The sequence below is a fragment of the Odontesthes bonariensis genome, chromosome 6 (genome assembly GCF_027942865.1).
Source record: "Odontesthes bonariensis isolate fOdoBon6 chromosome 6, fOdoBon6.hap1, whole genome shotgun sequence".
Taxonomy (NCBI): domain Eukaryota; kingdom Metazoa; phylum Chordata; class Actinopteri; order Atheriniformes; family Atherinopsidae; genus Odontesthes; species Odontesthes bonariensis.
In genome coordinates this window covers 167,165-183,891 of record NC_134511.1, presented here as the reverse complement: position 1 = coordinate 183,891, position 16,727 = coordinate 167,165, and positions in this window count along the sequence as shown.

Genomic DNA, 16,727 nt, shown 5'->3' with positions numbered 1-16,727 from the left:
TCCCCTCTTTTCTGTCCTCTCAAACCCCAGCTGGTTCTGGTCCTCAGGCACGCTCAGGACGGGAGATTGGACCGAAAACAAAGTTTTCAGTGCAATCTGTTGGTTTTCTTAGCTAGGAAATTGTTTTTGAATTGGCTCTATATGAACGAATTGGATTATTTCATAAATAATTATGATTACAATTAATTGAATTCCAATTGGCTTGAATTGGACTTTATTATCTAAGTGCCTTGAGACGACATTTGTTGTATTTGGCGCTATATAAATAAAAATGAATTGAATTGAATTGAATTCAATTGAACAGGAAGTCGGCTGAGTTCAGTTGAAACAAACAACAAACAAAACTTTCTTCGGGTTTATTTAGTTTTTAATCCATTTGTGATGAGCGTGACTTAGTGTCAGGGGCGGGGCCAGCGGCAGGCGGAGGTGGCCAGGCTGATGGTCAGCAGGTAGAGGTGTGATGTCAGCATGGAGGAGGAGCCCAGGGCGCCATCTTGGCAGCCGCCCTTCTTCAGGCAGACGCTCTGCTCGCAGAACTGACCTGCAGACACACAACATCATCGATGAGCTGGTGGCCCCGCCCACACCCCCAGGCCTCGCCCACACCCGGAGCAGGTGTGCGTTTACCTGTGAAGCTGTCCGGACAGAGGCAGCTCGTGAAGTCCAGGCAGGTTCCTCCGTTCTGACAGATCAAACGCTCCGTGTCGCACATGTTCTCTGGGGGAGGAACACGGGAGGCATTGATTATTGATCGTGTTTCACAGATCTGTGGAAGTACGCCGGCCGCTCATACCTGTGCAGCCGACTCCGGCTCCTCTCCAGGTATACCCAGGTAGGCAGCCATCGCAGCGCCTCCCTGTGGCTCCGCCCTTACAGGAACAGAGACCGGCGGCGGAGCAGTGAGGGGATGCACTCCCGTCCATATCACACTGGCACTCTGAGGATACACATTCATTAGGGTTAGGGTTAGCTAAAGGTTACCTAAAGGTTAGCTAACCCAGCAGCTCGCTACGCAGTGATGTTGTCCTGTGGTTCCAGGTCATCTGTATCCACAGCTGTGTGGTATGTGAATGCTGCTGCTTGTGTGTTTGTGTTTTTTTTACTTTTTAAACATTTTTTATCTTTTATTTTAATTTTACCTTTTTATTTTAATCTTTAATTTTTAATCTTTAATTTTTAACAATAAAAATAACCATTACGAAATAACTGATACACTCTAAGGAACACCCTTGTACCCTTTTCTTTTTAAATTTTATTTCTGGGATCCGCGTGGCCCGGGCCGGGAGTGGGCCCAGCATTGATGGATGACTGCCCCCGCAGGCCCCTCTCTCACCTCTGCCCTGGTGCTCTGCCTGAGGATTGAACCCTGACCTCTGGTGGGGAAGACCACTTCTCTTACCTCTACACTATCCTTTCCCGCAGTTCAGTAGGCCAGTGCACATGATTTTAACCCCAACCCTACACCTAAGCCTAACCCATAAACGGTATAACCCTACCCTAACCCTAACCCATAAATGGTATAACCCTAACCTAACCCATAAACAGTATAACCTTAACCCATAAACAGTATAACCCTAACCCATAAACAGTATAACCCTAACCTAACCCATAAACGGTATAACCTTAACCCATAAACAGTATAACCCTAACCCATAAACAGTATAACCCTAACCTAACCCATAAACGGTATAACCCTAACCCATAAACAGTATAACCCTAACCCATAAACAGTATAACCCTAACCTAACCCATAAATGGTATAACCCTAACCTAACCCATAAACAGTATAACCCTAACCCATAAACAGTATAACCCTAACCCATAAACAGTATAACCCTAACCTAACCCATAAACGGTATAACCTTAACCCATAAACAGTATAACCCTAACCCATAAACGGTATAACCCTAACCCATAAACGGTATAACCCTAACCCATAAACAGTATAACCCTAACCCATAAACAGTATAACCCTAACCCATAAACGGTATAACCCTAACCCATAAACGGTATAACCCTAACCCATAAACAGTATAACCCTAACCTAACCCATAAACGGTATAACCCTAACCCATAAACAGTATAACCCTAACCCATAAACGGTATAACCCTAACCCATAAACGGTATAACCCTAACCTAACCCTAACCCATAAACAGTATAACCCTAACCCATAAACAGTATAACCCTAACCCATAAACGGTATAACCCTAACCCATAAACGGTATAACCCTAACCCATAAACGGTATAACCCTAACCCATAAACAGTATAACCCTAACCCATAAACAGTATAACCCTAACCTAACCCATAAACAGTATAACCCTAACCCATAAACGGTATAACCCTAACCTAACCCTAACCCATAAACAGTATAACCCTAACCCATAAACAGTATAACCCTAACCCATAAACAGTATAACCCTAACCCATAAACGGTATAACCCTAACCCATAAACGATATAACCCTAACCCATAAACGGTATAACCCTAACCCATAAACGGTATAACTCTAACCTAACCCATAAACGGTATAACCCTAACCCATAAACAGTATAACCCTAACCCATAAACAGTATAACCCTAACCTAACCCATAAACGGTATAACCCTAACCCATAAACAGTATAACCCTAACCTAACCCATAAACGGTATAACCCTAACCTAACCCATAAACAGTATAACCCTAACCCTAACCCATAAACGGTATAACCCTAACCCATAAACGGTATAACTCTAACCTAACCCATAAACGGTATAACCCTAACCCATAAACAGTATAACCCTAACCTAACCCATAAACGGTATAACCCTAACCCATAAACAGTATAACCCTAACCTAACCCATAAACGGTATAACCCTAACCCATAAACAGTATAACCCTAACCCTAACCCTAACCCTAACCCATAAACGGTATAACCCTAACCCATAAACGGTATAACTCTAACCTAACCCATAAACGGTATAACCCTAACCCATAAACAGTATAACCCTAACCTAACCCATAAACGGTATAACCCTAACCCATAAACAGTATAACCCTAACCCATAAACAGTATAACCCTAACCTAACCCATAAACAGTATAACCCTAACCCATAAACAGTATAACCCTAACCCATAAACAGTATAACCCTAACCCATAAACGGTATAACCCTAACCCATAAACGGTATAACCCTAACCTAACCCTAACCCATAAACAGTATAACCCTAACCCATAAACAGTATAACCCTAACCCATAAACGGTATAACCCTAACCCATAAACGGTATAACCCTAACCCATAAACGGTATAACCCTAACCCATAAACAGTATAACCCTAACCCATAAACAGTATAACCCTAACCTAACCCATAAACAGTATAACCCTAACCCATAAACGGTATAACCCTAACCTAACCCTAACCCATAAACAGTATAACCCTAACCCATAAACAGTATAACCCTAACCCATAAACAGTATAACCCTAACCCATAAACGGTATAACCCTAACCCATAAACGATATAACCCTAACCCATAAACGGTATAACCCTAACCCATAAACGGTATAACTCTAACCTAACCCATAAACGGTATAACCCTAACCCATAAACAGTATAACCCTAACCCATAAACAGTATAACCCTAACCTAACCCATAAACGGTATAACCCTAACCCATAAACAGTATAACCCTAACCTAACCCATAAACGGTATAACCCTAACCTAACCCATAAACAGTATAACCCTAACCCTAACCCATAAACGGTATAACCCTAACCCATAAACGGTATAACTCTAACCTAACCCATAAACGGTATAACCCTAACCCATAAACAGTATAACCCTAACCTAACCCATAAACGGTATAACCCTAACCCATAAACAGTATAACCCTAACCTAACCCATAAACGGTATAACCCTAACCCATAAACAGTATAACCCTAACCCTAACCCTAACCCTAACCCATAAACGGTATAACCCTAACCCATAAACGGTATAACTCTAACCTAACCCATAAACGGTATAACCCTAACCCATAAACAGTATAACCCTAACCTAACCCATAAACGGTATAACCCTAACCCATAAACAGTATAACCCTAACCCATAAACAGTATAACCCTAACCTAACCCATAAACAGTATAACCCTAACCCATAAACAGTATAACCCTAACCTAACCCATAAACAGTATAACCCTAACCCATAAACAGTATAACCCTAACCTAACCCATAAACGGTATAACCCTAACCCATAAACAGTATAACCCTAACCTAACCCATAAACAGTATAACCCTAACCCATAAACAGTATAACCCTAACCTAACCCATAAACAGTATAACCCTAACCCATAAACAGTATAACCCTAACCCATAAACAGTATAACCCTAACCTAACCCATAAACAGTATAACCCTAACCCATAAACAGTATAACCCTAACCTAACCCATAAACAGTATAACCCTAACCCATAAACAGTATAACCCTAACCTAACCCATAAACAGTATAACCCTAACCCATAAACAGTATAACCCTAACCCATAAACAGTATAACCCTAACCCATAAACAGTATAACCCTAACCTAACCCATAAACGGTATAACCCAAACCCTGATGCTGGACAGGGCCAGGGGTAAAAAAGAAAGAGGGAACCTTTACCTAAACTTCTTTTCAGCATGGGTGATACTCACCGGCACAGATCTTCTCGTCATCTAGTGGCAACGAAGTGTCTCTGTAGTAACCAAGGCGACAGAACTGACAGTTCTGCCCCCGGGTGTTGTCTTTGCAGCTCACACATGTGACCACGTTGATGAAGTCGATGTAGCTGCAGCGGTTGGAGTGACCGTTACACTCGCAGTCTAACAGGGACAGACACACAGTTATGAACTGAACTTAACCTGAAGCCTCTACCTGAAGCCTCTACCTGAAGCCTCTACCTGAAGCCCCTACCTGAAGCCCCTACCTGAAGCCCCTACCTGAAGCCTCAACCTGAAGCCTCTACCTGAAGCACCTACCTGAAGCACCTACCTGAAGCCTCTACCTGAAGCCTCTACCTGAAGCACCTACCTGAAGCCTCTACCTGAAGCCTCTACCTGAAGCCTCTACCTGAAGCCTCTACCTGACGCCTCTACCTGAAGCACCTACCTGAAGCCTCTACCTGAAGCCTCTACCTGAAGCCTCTACCTGAAGCCTCTACCTGAAGCACCTACCTGAAGCCTCTACCTGAAGCCTCTACCTGAAGCACCTACCTGAAGCCTCTACCTGAAGCACCTACCTGAAGCACCTACCTGAAGCCTCTACCTGAAGCACCTACCTGAAGCCTCTACCTGAAGCACCTACCTGAAGCCTCTACCTGAAGCACCTACCTGAAGCCTCTACCTGACGCCTCTACCTGAAGCCTCTACCTGAAGCCTCTACCTGAAGCCTCTACCTGAAGCCTCTACCTGACGCCTCTACCTGAAGCACCTACCTGAAGCCTCTACCTGAAGCCTCTACCTGAAGCCTCTACCTGAAGCCTCTACCTGAAGCCTCTACCTGAAGCACCTACCTGAAGCCTCTACCTGAAGCACCTACCTGAAGCACCTACCTGAAGCCTCTACCTGAAGCACCTACCTGAAGCCTCTACCTGAAGCACCTACCTGAAGCCTCTACCTGAAGCCTCTACCTGAAGCCTCTACCTGAAGCACCTACCTGAAGCCTCTACCTGAAGCACCTACCTGAAGCACCTACCTGAAGCCTCTACCTGAAGCCTCTACCTGAAGCCTCTACCTGAAGCACCTACCTGAAGCCTCTACCTGAAGCCTCTACCTGAAGCCTCTACCTGAAGCCTCTACCTGAAGCCTACCTGTTCTATGGTTCAGATTGTACAGATATCACACACCTACTAAATGTAAACCCACAGCCCTCTTTTTCCCAACATGAAGAAACCAAACATGGAGTTACAGGAACAACATGACCACTGACTGCAGCACCAGGACCCAGAACAGCTGGACCATGATGATCCAGTACCATGGCAGACATGACCATGCGATGTTGTGAGTTAGAGGATTGGGTCCATGTCGGTCAGTGTCTAACATCTAACAACAGGAGGTTAAACTATCTGAAGAGAAGGAAAGCAGCTACAGGTTCCCTGAAAGATGTCGTTGAGGGGGGCGGGATCTTTCATGGATCTTTCATGGATCTTTTATGGATCTTTCATGGGGGTTGGGTCAGGAGAACAGGAGGTTAAACTTTCTGAAAAGAAGGAAAGCAGCAACAGGTTCCCTGAAAGATGTCGTTGAGGGGGCGGGATCTTTCATGGGGGTTGGGTCAGGAGAACAGGAGTTCATGTGGACTGGGATGGAGGAAAGCAAGTCTTACCCTGGAAGTTCACATAAATTATTTTGGACAGTTGGCTAGACTTTGGTCCTCCGGGAATCAGAAGCTTCTGGGTTGCTTCAGACACAAAATAGGTGTTTGGCCATGTCAACATCTCTCAGAATGAGAAATATCACTGCAATATTTACCAAATACAGCTATTCTCACTGCTAGCCAGTGTAGGCAATACTACGTCCTGTACCTTTCTTCTCGTAGTCTTTCTCCTTTTTGGTCATCGCCCCCTCCTGAGGTTTTTCTTTTGTTTCCCCTTTGGAAACGGTGACCGTTTGGTTCAACAGAAAAAACAACACATCTTAGAGTTTTTTAAAGCTTTAAGTCCTTCTAACATGTAGATCCTCAGCTGGATGCAGATGCTAATCCTCTCAGCATAACCCTGACGTTATCTGAAACACCAGCAGCTATTTAAGAATGACTGGAGAAACTTACTTTGTAATAAACTTGAAATTAATCCAAAACCTGATCATTATTGTTTACTGGTGTAGATATCAGGTTTCCATTTCCTGGTACTAAAAAATATTTTAAATAAAATAAATATTAATAATAAATGAAAAATTTTAATATTTTTATTAATAAAAAAGAAAAATATTAATAAATAAAAATATTAATAAATATTTCAAATAAATTAAATATTAATATTAAATAAAAATATTAAATATTTTTATTAATAAATATATATATTAAAATAGAAATGTTAATAAATAAAAAATATTATTAAATATTTTCAATAAAAACACCTATAATAAAAACACCTATAAGCACCCACATTGTTTTACTCCAACAGACTTTGCTTCTGAAGGAACATCTGCTCAAGCTATATTTGACAAGTGAGCAGTTAATTCTCTTTGGAAGGACATGAATAGGATTGAATTACTTTTAATCATGATTAAATTGTGCTTTTTTTGGGAGGATTATTTTTTTTTACATCCAACCCCTTTCAAGCTGATTCTTTATGAAAATATTCCTACTAGTATACATTTACTACTCATTTCAGCCAATACCAGTTTGTTTTAGTACCTTTTGTCTCTGTTTGCTCCCCTGTATTCCCTTGATTCAAGTCTTTCTTCTCCTCGGACGTTGTTCCCCCTGAAGGTGCAGGTAGTTCCTCGGAGGAGGACTTTCTTTCCCGCTGGGATTCTGGATCGTCAATGGACACTGATCTAGAATCAGATGCTGAATTTTCAGGTGCAACGGAATTTAGATCTCCAGCAGGGTTGGACTGATCAATAGTTGTAGAAATAGTTTCTGACATCAGATCAGGTGACAAGGACTCTACAGGAGCTTCTGGGGCAGGAAGGGGAGCATCTGGAGGAGGTGCATCTGGAGGAGGTACATCTGGAGGAGGTACATCTGGAGGAGGTACATCTGGAGGAGGTACATCTGGAGGAGGTGCATCTGGAGGAGGTGCATCTGGAGGAGGTACATCTGGAGGCGGTGCATCTGGAGGAGGTACATCTGGAGGAGGTGCATCTGGAGGAGGTGCATCTGGAGGAGATGCATCTGGAGGAGGTGCATCTGGAGGAGGTACATCGTCTGAAGTGACTTGAGTCTTTGGTAATGGCACTTCTGAAGGAACATCTGGAGAGGCAACATCTGCTGAAGTGGCCGGTGTCGTAGGGGATGGTTTTCCCGGATTTACGTCTAGTGGAGGCGAAGAATCGGAAGGAGGCATCTCTTCCGGAGTGTCCTGAGCCTCAGAGGCTGGGCCTTCTGGAGGAACATCTGGAGAAGGTACATCAGGAGGTATGTCATTAGGTGCAGCTTCCAGACGTACGCCAGGCAGAGGTACCTCTGAAGGTAGCACATCAGAGGACACACTAGGAGGAGGAACACCAGGGGATGGTAAAACAGGAGGAGCTTCGTCAGGAGGCGCCTCCAGGGACGGAACTTCCAATGGTACATCTGGAAGAGGTACGTCTGGAGGAGGTGCATCAGGAGGCGGTGGGCCCATAGATGGTGTTCCCTGTGGTATATCTGGAGGAAGTACATCAACTGAAATATCTGGAGTAACAGATGTTGTGTCAGCTCCTGTTATAGGTGGAGCAACTCCCACCTGACTGGTTGGAACAGACACAGTGGGCGGAATATCTCCGGATGAAGCCTTGTCATTGGGTTCGGTCATTTCTGAGGTGGTCGCTGGACTCGGGACTCTGGTTGAGGGCACAATCCCAACAGAGTTTGGAAGGGTACCAGTCACCACCAGGTCAGTACTGACAGTCCCAGAGAAGGTGAGGTCTGGAGTGGAGTCAAAGGGCAGAGTCACTGGGTAAAACGTAGACACCCTAAAGTCATCGCTGCTGCCCGGTATAGTGTCGGTGCCAACTGTGGAGTCTGGTTTGGACAGATCGTCCCCAGTTTCCAGCACTGAGGTGCTGGATGTGTCTACGTCTGCTGAAGGTCCTGCTGTACTGCTTGAGTCAGAATTTGTAGCACTGATAGTAAATATTGTAACAGGGTTTACACTGATTTCAGGAAAGTCACCAGTAGCACCAGTAAAGTAAGACGTAGAACTGGTTTCAGTCGTGGACCCACTGGTAGTCTTGTCGAATATAGCGGTAGAGTCAAAGGTAGAACTTGTTTCTGAGGCAGTAAAACTCAATGGGTCTGAGGTAGTAGAAGCTCTGGCTGCATTTGTATCAGAAGTCAACGAGAATGTGAAAATATCGTCTGTAGTGGTAGAGAGGCTATAAGTAGTACTGTCTGTAAGTGTAGACATAAAGCCAACGTTATCATTATTTGTATCAGAAGTCAATGAGAATGTGAAAATATCGTCTGTAATGGTAGAGAGGCTATAAGTAGTGCTGTCTGTAAGTCTAGACGTAAAGCCAACGTTATCATTAGCATCCGTCTGAGGTCTATCGTAAGGTATAGTAGAAGTGGTGGTAACTCTGTCACCGGTAGTAATAGTAGTGGTAGTGGTAGAGTCAGTCACTCCATCTGATGAGGCAGAAGGTCCATCAGATGCTGCTGAGTTAGAGTCACCAGCCGCTGTCAGAGAAGAAGAGTTGTGTCTCTTTAGTCAATCTGCTCTCTACACGTATGAGCTGAATTCAGTAGAACAACAAACTGGGAGCTGTAACCACTTTAAGTCATTTTTTAGCTGCTGCCTCAGATCTCTATGGTGCAACATCTCACTGCAATGGGAAAACTGAGCACCAAGGAATGGTCTGTCCCCACATAACCTAAAAAAAATCTATTTTTCTGAAAAAATACAGCAATTTAGGCCTTGTACACATATACAGGTGTAATTTGAAAAAGGAGGTCCAGAATTTTTTGTGTATACAAACTTACTTTAACGTCCCCTTAATGTCTATTGTCGCATATATGCTACAAACCGTTTGACTCGATCAACCAGCTGAGATGGCATCTTTATTCCCCCAATGCCGGTTAGTCCATATTCACTACGGACCTAGGAACCTTCGACAAGCACTTGTTTCTAGTGGGACCGCAAAGTGACAGACTTATTTCCTGTTGCAGATTTATATTAATAAATATGTAAAAACATTGTTTTTTCACTGTTATATTACTGTGTTGTTGTTATTTTATTATTGAACATTATGCCTGTTGTCGCAAATTTGCAACAAACCAAAATTTCTATTTATTTTTTGTGCAAAAGTGAAATGAATAATTTCAGCATTATTTACCATCTACTTAAAGGCTAAAACACACACAAAACATTTTTTTATATACAGCTATATAAATTCAGGCGTTAAGGGGTTAAAACAAATATAACATGACCATTCATCTGCACCTGCCATGTCCTGATGTGAACACATAGCAAAGAGTTGGTCGTCTTGTTCTGATAGATAGAAATCTGACACTTAAAGAGTGTTGATGGTTGTTATGGATTATCCTTCGCGTCCAAAAGGTTTTTAATGCACGTACATGTCGACACATTATCTTTACCCCAGAGCAGGCATCGGTATCCTGTCAGCCACAATCGTCTGATTGGTTTTTCAAACACTCCAGTTAGATCCAAAAGACTTACAGAAAAATATATCCAGATTTATTATGTCCAATACTCATTTTGAAAGTTAGGCTTTCAGAATCGATTTTAGCACATCAGCTCATTAAATCAAGAGCATCAAACTTGTTTTTGAGCTTCAAACTTACTCCAAGATCACATATTGATTTAACCCCTAACCCAATGGACAAAACAAATCCAACAGTTATGTTAATAATACATCTTCCTTTTCTCAACATCTGATCCATCCACATTAAAATGGTGCTAAAGTTCTGTTTTAGAGCACTCCCAGGAACTCTTTGGCTGTGTTCGAAACCGCCTACTACATACTACATACTACATACTACATACTGCATACTTCCATACTGCATACTACATACTACATACTTCCATACTACATACTCATCGATCAGACAGTATGCAGAGCGTTTACCCACAATGCATTTCGCTCCTGCCCGAGCTGAAATCAGCCGGCCTGAAGCTGATTTCTCTTAAGCTCTAAACTCTGTAAACTTTAGCAACATTTGAAAAATTTTCAGGAGAGAAAGTAGTCGTTTAGATCCCCAACGTGTTGAAAACCTGACAAAATACCGGCTGTTTACAATTTTGTTCCCATGAATTCGGCGCTACTAAAGCTAGCCGCAGTGAGCAACGCACTTCCTGTTATTTTCACAAAATAAAATACCCGTTGCCTTTTATCATAGGGAAAGCCATTACCATACAATTGGTGCTTTTGTTTTGAAAACAGGAAGTGAACCTACCCTCGTTGTAGCTAGCTTGAAACTGCCGTTTTGACAGGAAATGACGATCAGCGACGTCACGTTACGTTGCATCTTGGGTAGTTTGAGTATGAGTAGTAACCTCATGATGCATACCCAACATTTCGGAGAATCTAGTATGCATCCGGCAACTTAAAAAAAGTTAATTTAGTAGGAGTAGTAGGAGTAGTAGGAGTAGTAGGAGTAGTAGGAGAAGTATGCGGTTTCGAACACAGCCATAGTCTGTAAGAAAGTAGCGTCAGCTGCCTACACCTCCTCCTGAACCTCCTTTTCTGTGGGTTTGTACTTAAATCACTTTCTGTTTTATCTGTTTCATATCTGTGTACAAACACCGTAAAGCTGGATTTTATTTGGAGTCTGCTGCAGCCAACCAATCCAATCAGAAGACGGTGTCTCTCCCAGTCTGTGTTCTGCAGAGACCTTTTTCTGGAATCTAAACGTTTAACTACCTGCAGTCAATTTCAAACACCACTGGGCAGATCCAGACCTAAACTTCCAACAGTTTCCAGCCTGTTTGAGCCTCCGTCTCAGAGATTTTGTGTCTGTATTTGTCCAGAGGTTTAAGGATTGAGCTGCTGTCACATCTGCTCTACAACAGTCATCGATCAGCTGATTTACTCGTCTTTCCAGGCTATTATCTGTAATTCTTCTCTGTCACTGTTGCATCTTATTGGTCTCTGTCGAGTCTTCTTTCGTAAAAATTGGTCATAAATTGTTCAGATCAGTTAACGTTCGGATTCAAAGGACCCCAGAAAGCCTTTGGAGAGATCATATGTTTACCTGATACTGCTGTGTGTGGACCACCGATGTTTATGTGGATCATTTAGGGGTTTAGCATTAGCATTAGCTTTACTTCAAGGTTTGTAAGTTTTGTTGTGAGGGTTAAAGTATGTGTGTGTTGAGTTTTAGGTAACTGACGGGTTTAAACAGACGAACATAGATTAAGCACACACGCCATCTATAGGTGCATCAACTCACTCTGAGACAGTCATTACTGTTTACAACAATTAGTCTCAATATAGATGGCACACTGGAAAAAATCAAAGTCTTACCAAGTATATTTGTCTCATTTCTAGTCAAAATATCAAAATATCACTTAATATCAGACACAACTGCCTAACAAGTTCTATTTCAGCCAGATATAGGGACTTGTTTGAAGATACATCTGGAATATCTTGTTAAATGAAAAAGTCTTGAAAACAAATTGTTTTCAAGACATTTTACATTTGAAGAGGTTTTTAAGCTAATTTCAAGATCACTTTAATCTCACAAGTCCCAAATATCTCATTTTATTTCAAGAAATTTTGACAAGCCAATTTACACTAGTTCCATTGGCCGATTTTTTTGCTTCTTTCAAGCAAAAAACGTATTTTATTTGTTGTTTTTTTACTTATTTTTGGAGGGGCATTTTTTCCAGTGCATGTAATGATGTAGAATAATCAATCAACTGGAAGTTGGATCCAGTAATTAAAGGGATAGTTCGCCGCTTTTCACATGAAGCTGTATGACTTACCATACTAGCAGCATCGTTTATGAACATTGACTTACACCCCGCTGCGTCCTGTGAGTTCCAGCCGAGTTTGTGATGCGAATGTATTACTCTTTTGAACGCATGTTGTTCTGAGAAGCCAAACACTTCATTTTTGTGGCCCCAGCCAACTAGCCGGACTACCTTCATCAACGCCAAAACGAGGCGAAGTCAATGTTCACGCACGATATATCTGGTATGGGAAGTCGTACAGCTTCATGTCAAAAGAGGCGAACTATCCCTTTAATGTCATATAGCTTTTGGGTTTAAGATTTTCACAATTTGTTTTGGACCAAAGTGAGTTGACCTGCAGCTGATGAGAAACTGATATACAAAAACAAGTGTGTAAAAGGAGAACTGTTGAAATGTGATTCTAAACATGATCTCATGATAAAACACTGACAGGTGAACACACAGACAGGTGAACATTACTTACTGGCAGTAGTTTCGGCTATGTTACCTGTGAGACAGAAACAGGGTGTTTACAGGTACGTACAGGTGTTGGCAGGGTGTGTGTAGGTACCTACAGGTGTTGGCAGGGTGTGTGCAGGTACGTACAGGTGTTGGCAGGGTGTGTGCAGGTACCTACAGGTGTTGGCAGGGTGTGTGCAGGTACGTACAGCTGTTGGCAGGGTGTGTGCAGGTACGTACAGGTGTTGGCAGGGTGTGTGAAGGTACGTACAGGTGTTGGCAGGGTGTGTGCAGGTACCTACAGGTGTTGGCAGGGTGTGTGCAGGTACGTACAGGTGTTGGCAGGGTGTGTGCAGGTACGTACAGGTGTTGGCAGGGTGTGTGAAGGTACGTACAGGTGTTGGCAGGGTGTGTGCAGGTACGTACAGGTGTTGGCAGGGTGTGTGCAGGTACGTACAGCTGTTGGCAGGGTGTGTGCAGGTACGTACAGGTGTTGGCAGGGTGTGTGAAGGTACCTACAGGTGTTGGCAGGGTGTGTGCAGGTACGTACAGGTGTTTGGCAGGGTGTGTGCAGGTTCGTACAGGTGTTGGCAGGGTGTGTGCAGGTACGTACAGGTGTTGGCAGGGTGTGTGAAGGTACCTACAGGTGTTGGCAGGGTGTGTGCAGGTACCTACAGGTGTTGGCAGGGTGTGTGCAGGTACGTACAGGTGTCGGCAGGGTGTGTGCAGGTACGTACAGGTGTCGGCAGGGTGTGTGCAGGTACGTACAGGTGTTGGCAGGGTGTGTGAAGGTACCTACAGGTGTTGGCAGGGTGTGTGCAGGTACCTACAGGTGTTGGCAGGGTGTGTGCAGGTACGTACAGCTGTTGGCAGGGTGTGTGCAGGTACGTACAGGTGTTGGCAGGGTGTGTGAAGGTACCTACAGGTGTTGGCAGGGTGTGTGCAGGTACGTACAGGTGTTGGCAGGGTGTGTGAAGGTACCTACAGGTGTTGGCAGGGTGTGTGCAGGTACCTACAGGTGTTGGCAGGGTGTGTGCAGGTACGTACAGGTGTTGGCAGGGTGTGTGCAGGTACGTACAGGTGTTGGCAGGGTGTGTGCAGGTACGTACAGGTGTTGGCAGGGTGTGTGAAGGTACCTACAGGTGTTGGCAGGGTGTGTGCAGGTACCTACAGGTGTTGGCAGGGTGTGTGCAGGTACGTACAGCTGTTGGCAGGGTGTGTGCAGGTACGTACAGGTGTTGGCAGGGTGTGTGAAGGTACCTACAGGTGTTGGCAGGGTGTGTGCAGGTACCTACAGGTGTTGGCAGGGTGTGTGCAGGTACGTACAGGTGTTGGCAGGGTGTGTGCAGGTACCTACAGGTGTTGGCAGGGTGTGTGCAGGTACGTACAGGTGTTGGCAGGGTGTGTGCAGGTACGTACAGGTGTTGGCAGGGTGTGTGCAGGTACGTACAGGTGTTGGCAGGGTGTGTGAAGGTACCTACAGGTGTTGGCAGGGTGTGTGCAGGTACCTACAGGTGTTGGCAGGGTGTGTGCAGGTACCTACAGGTGTTGGCAGGGTGTGTGCAGGTACCTACAGGTGTTGGCAGGGTGTGTGCAGGTACGTACAGCTGTTGGCAGGGTGTGTGCAGGTACCTACAGGTGTTGGCAGGGTGTGTGAAGGTACCTACAGGTGTTGGCAGGGTGTGTGCAGGTACCTACAGGTGTTGGCAGGGTGTGTGCAGGTACGTACAGGTGTTGGCAGGGTGTGTGCAGGTACGTACAGGTGTTGGCAGGGTGTGTGAAGGTACCTACAGGTGTTGGCAGGGTGTGTGCAGGTACCTACAGGTGTTGGCAGGGTGTGTGCAGGTACGTACAGCTGTTGGCAGGGTGTGTGCAGGTACGTACAGGTGTTGGCAGGGTGTGTGCAGGTACCTACAGGTGTTGGCAGGGTGTGTGCAGGTAGTACAGGTGTTGGCAGGGTGTGTGCAGGTACGTACAGGTGTTGGCAGGGTGTGTGCAGGTACGTACAGGTGTTGGCAGGGTGTGTGAAGGTACCTACAGGTGTTGGCAGGGTGTGTGCAGGTACGTACAGGTGTTGGCAGGGTGTGTGCAGGTACGTACAGGTGTTGGCAGGGTGTGTGAAGGTACCTACAGGTGTTGGCAGGGTGTGTGCAGGTACCTACAGGTGTTGGCAGGGTGTGTGCAGGTACGTACAGGTGTTGGCAGGGTGTGTGCAGGTACGTACAGGTGTTGGCAGGGTGTGTGCAGGTACGTACAGGTGTTGGCAGGGTGTGTGAAGGTACCTACAGGTGTTGGCAGGGTGTGTGCAGGTACCTACAGGTGTTGGCAGGGTGTGTGCAGGTACGTACAGCTGTTGGCAGGGTGTGTGCAGGTACGTACAGGTGTTGGCAGGGTGTGTGCAGGTACCTACAGGTGTTGGCAGGGTGTGTGCAGGTAGTACAGGTGTTGGCAGGGTGTGTGCAGGTACGTACAGGTGTTGGCAGGGTGTGTGCAGGTACGTACAGGTGTTGGCAGGGTGTGTGCAGGTACCTACAGGTGTTGGCAGGGTGTGTGCAGGTACGTACAGGTGTTGGCAGGGTGTGTGAAGGTACCTACAGGTGTTGGCAGGGTGTGTGCAGGTAGTACAGGTGTTGGCAGGGTGTTTACAGGTACCTACAGGTGTTGGCAGGGTGTGTGCAGGTACGTACAGCTGTTGGCAGGGTGTGTGCAGGTACGTACAGGTGTTGGCAGGGTGTGTGAAGGTACCTACAGGTGTTGGCAGGGTGTGTGAAGGTACCTACAGGTGTTGGCAGGGTGTGTGCAGGTAGTACAGGTGTTGGCAGGGTGTGTGCAGGTACGTACAGGTGTTGGCAGGGTGTGTGCAGGTACGTACAGGTGTTGGCAGGGTGTGTGAAGGTACGTACAGGTGTTGGCAGGGTGTGTGCAGGTACGTACAGCTGTTGGCAGGGTGTGTGCAGGTACCTACAGGTGTTGGCAGGGTGTGTGCAGGTACGTACAGGTGTTGGCAGGGTGTGTGCAGGTACGTACAGGTGTTGGCAGGGTGTGTGCAGGTACCTACAGGTGTTGGCAGGGTGTGTGCAGGTACCTACAGGTGTTGGCAGGGTGTGTGCAGGTACGTACAGCTGTTGGCAGGGTGTGTGCAGGTACCTACAGGTGTTGGCAGGGTGTGTGCAGGTACGTACAGCTGTTGGCAGGGTGTGTGCAGGTACCTACAGGTGTTGGCAGGGTGTGTGCAGGTACGTACAGGTGTTGGCAGGGTGTGTGCAGGTACGTACAGGTGTTGGCAGGGTGTGTGCAGGTACGTACAGGTGTTGGCAGGGTGTGTGCAGGTACCTACAGGTGTTGGCAGGGTGTGTGCAGGTACGTACAGGTGTTGGCAGGGTGTGTGCAGGTACGTACAGGTGTTGGCAGGGTGTGTACAGGTACGTACAGGTGTTGGCAGGGTGTGTACAGGTACGTACAGGTGTTGGCAGGGTGTGTGCAGGTACGTACAGGTGTTGGCAGGGTGTGTGCAGGTACGTACAGGTGTTGGCAGGGTGTGTGCAGGTACGTACAGCTGTTGGCAGGGTGTGTGCAGGTACGTACAGGTGTTGGCAGGGTGTGTGCAGGTACCTACAGGTGTTGGCAGTGCCTTTTGGCAGGGGAAGGTATGATCCTGGTCTCCAGCTGCTGGATCTGA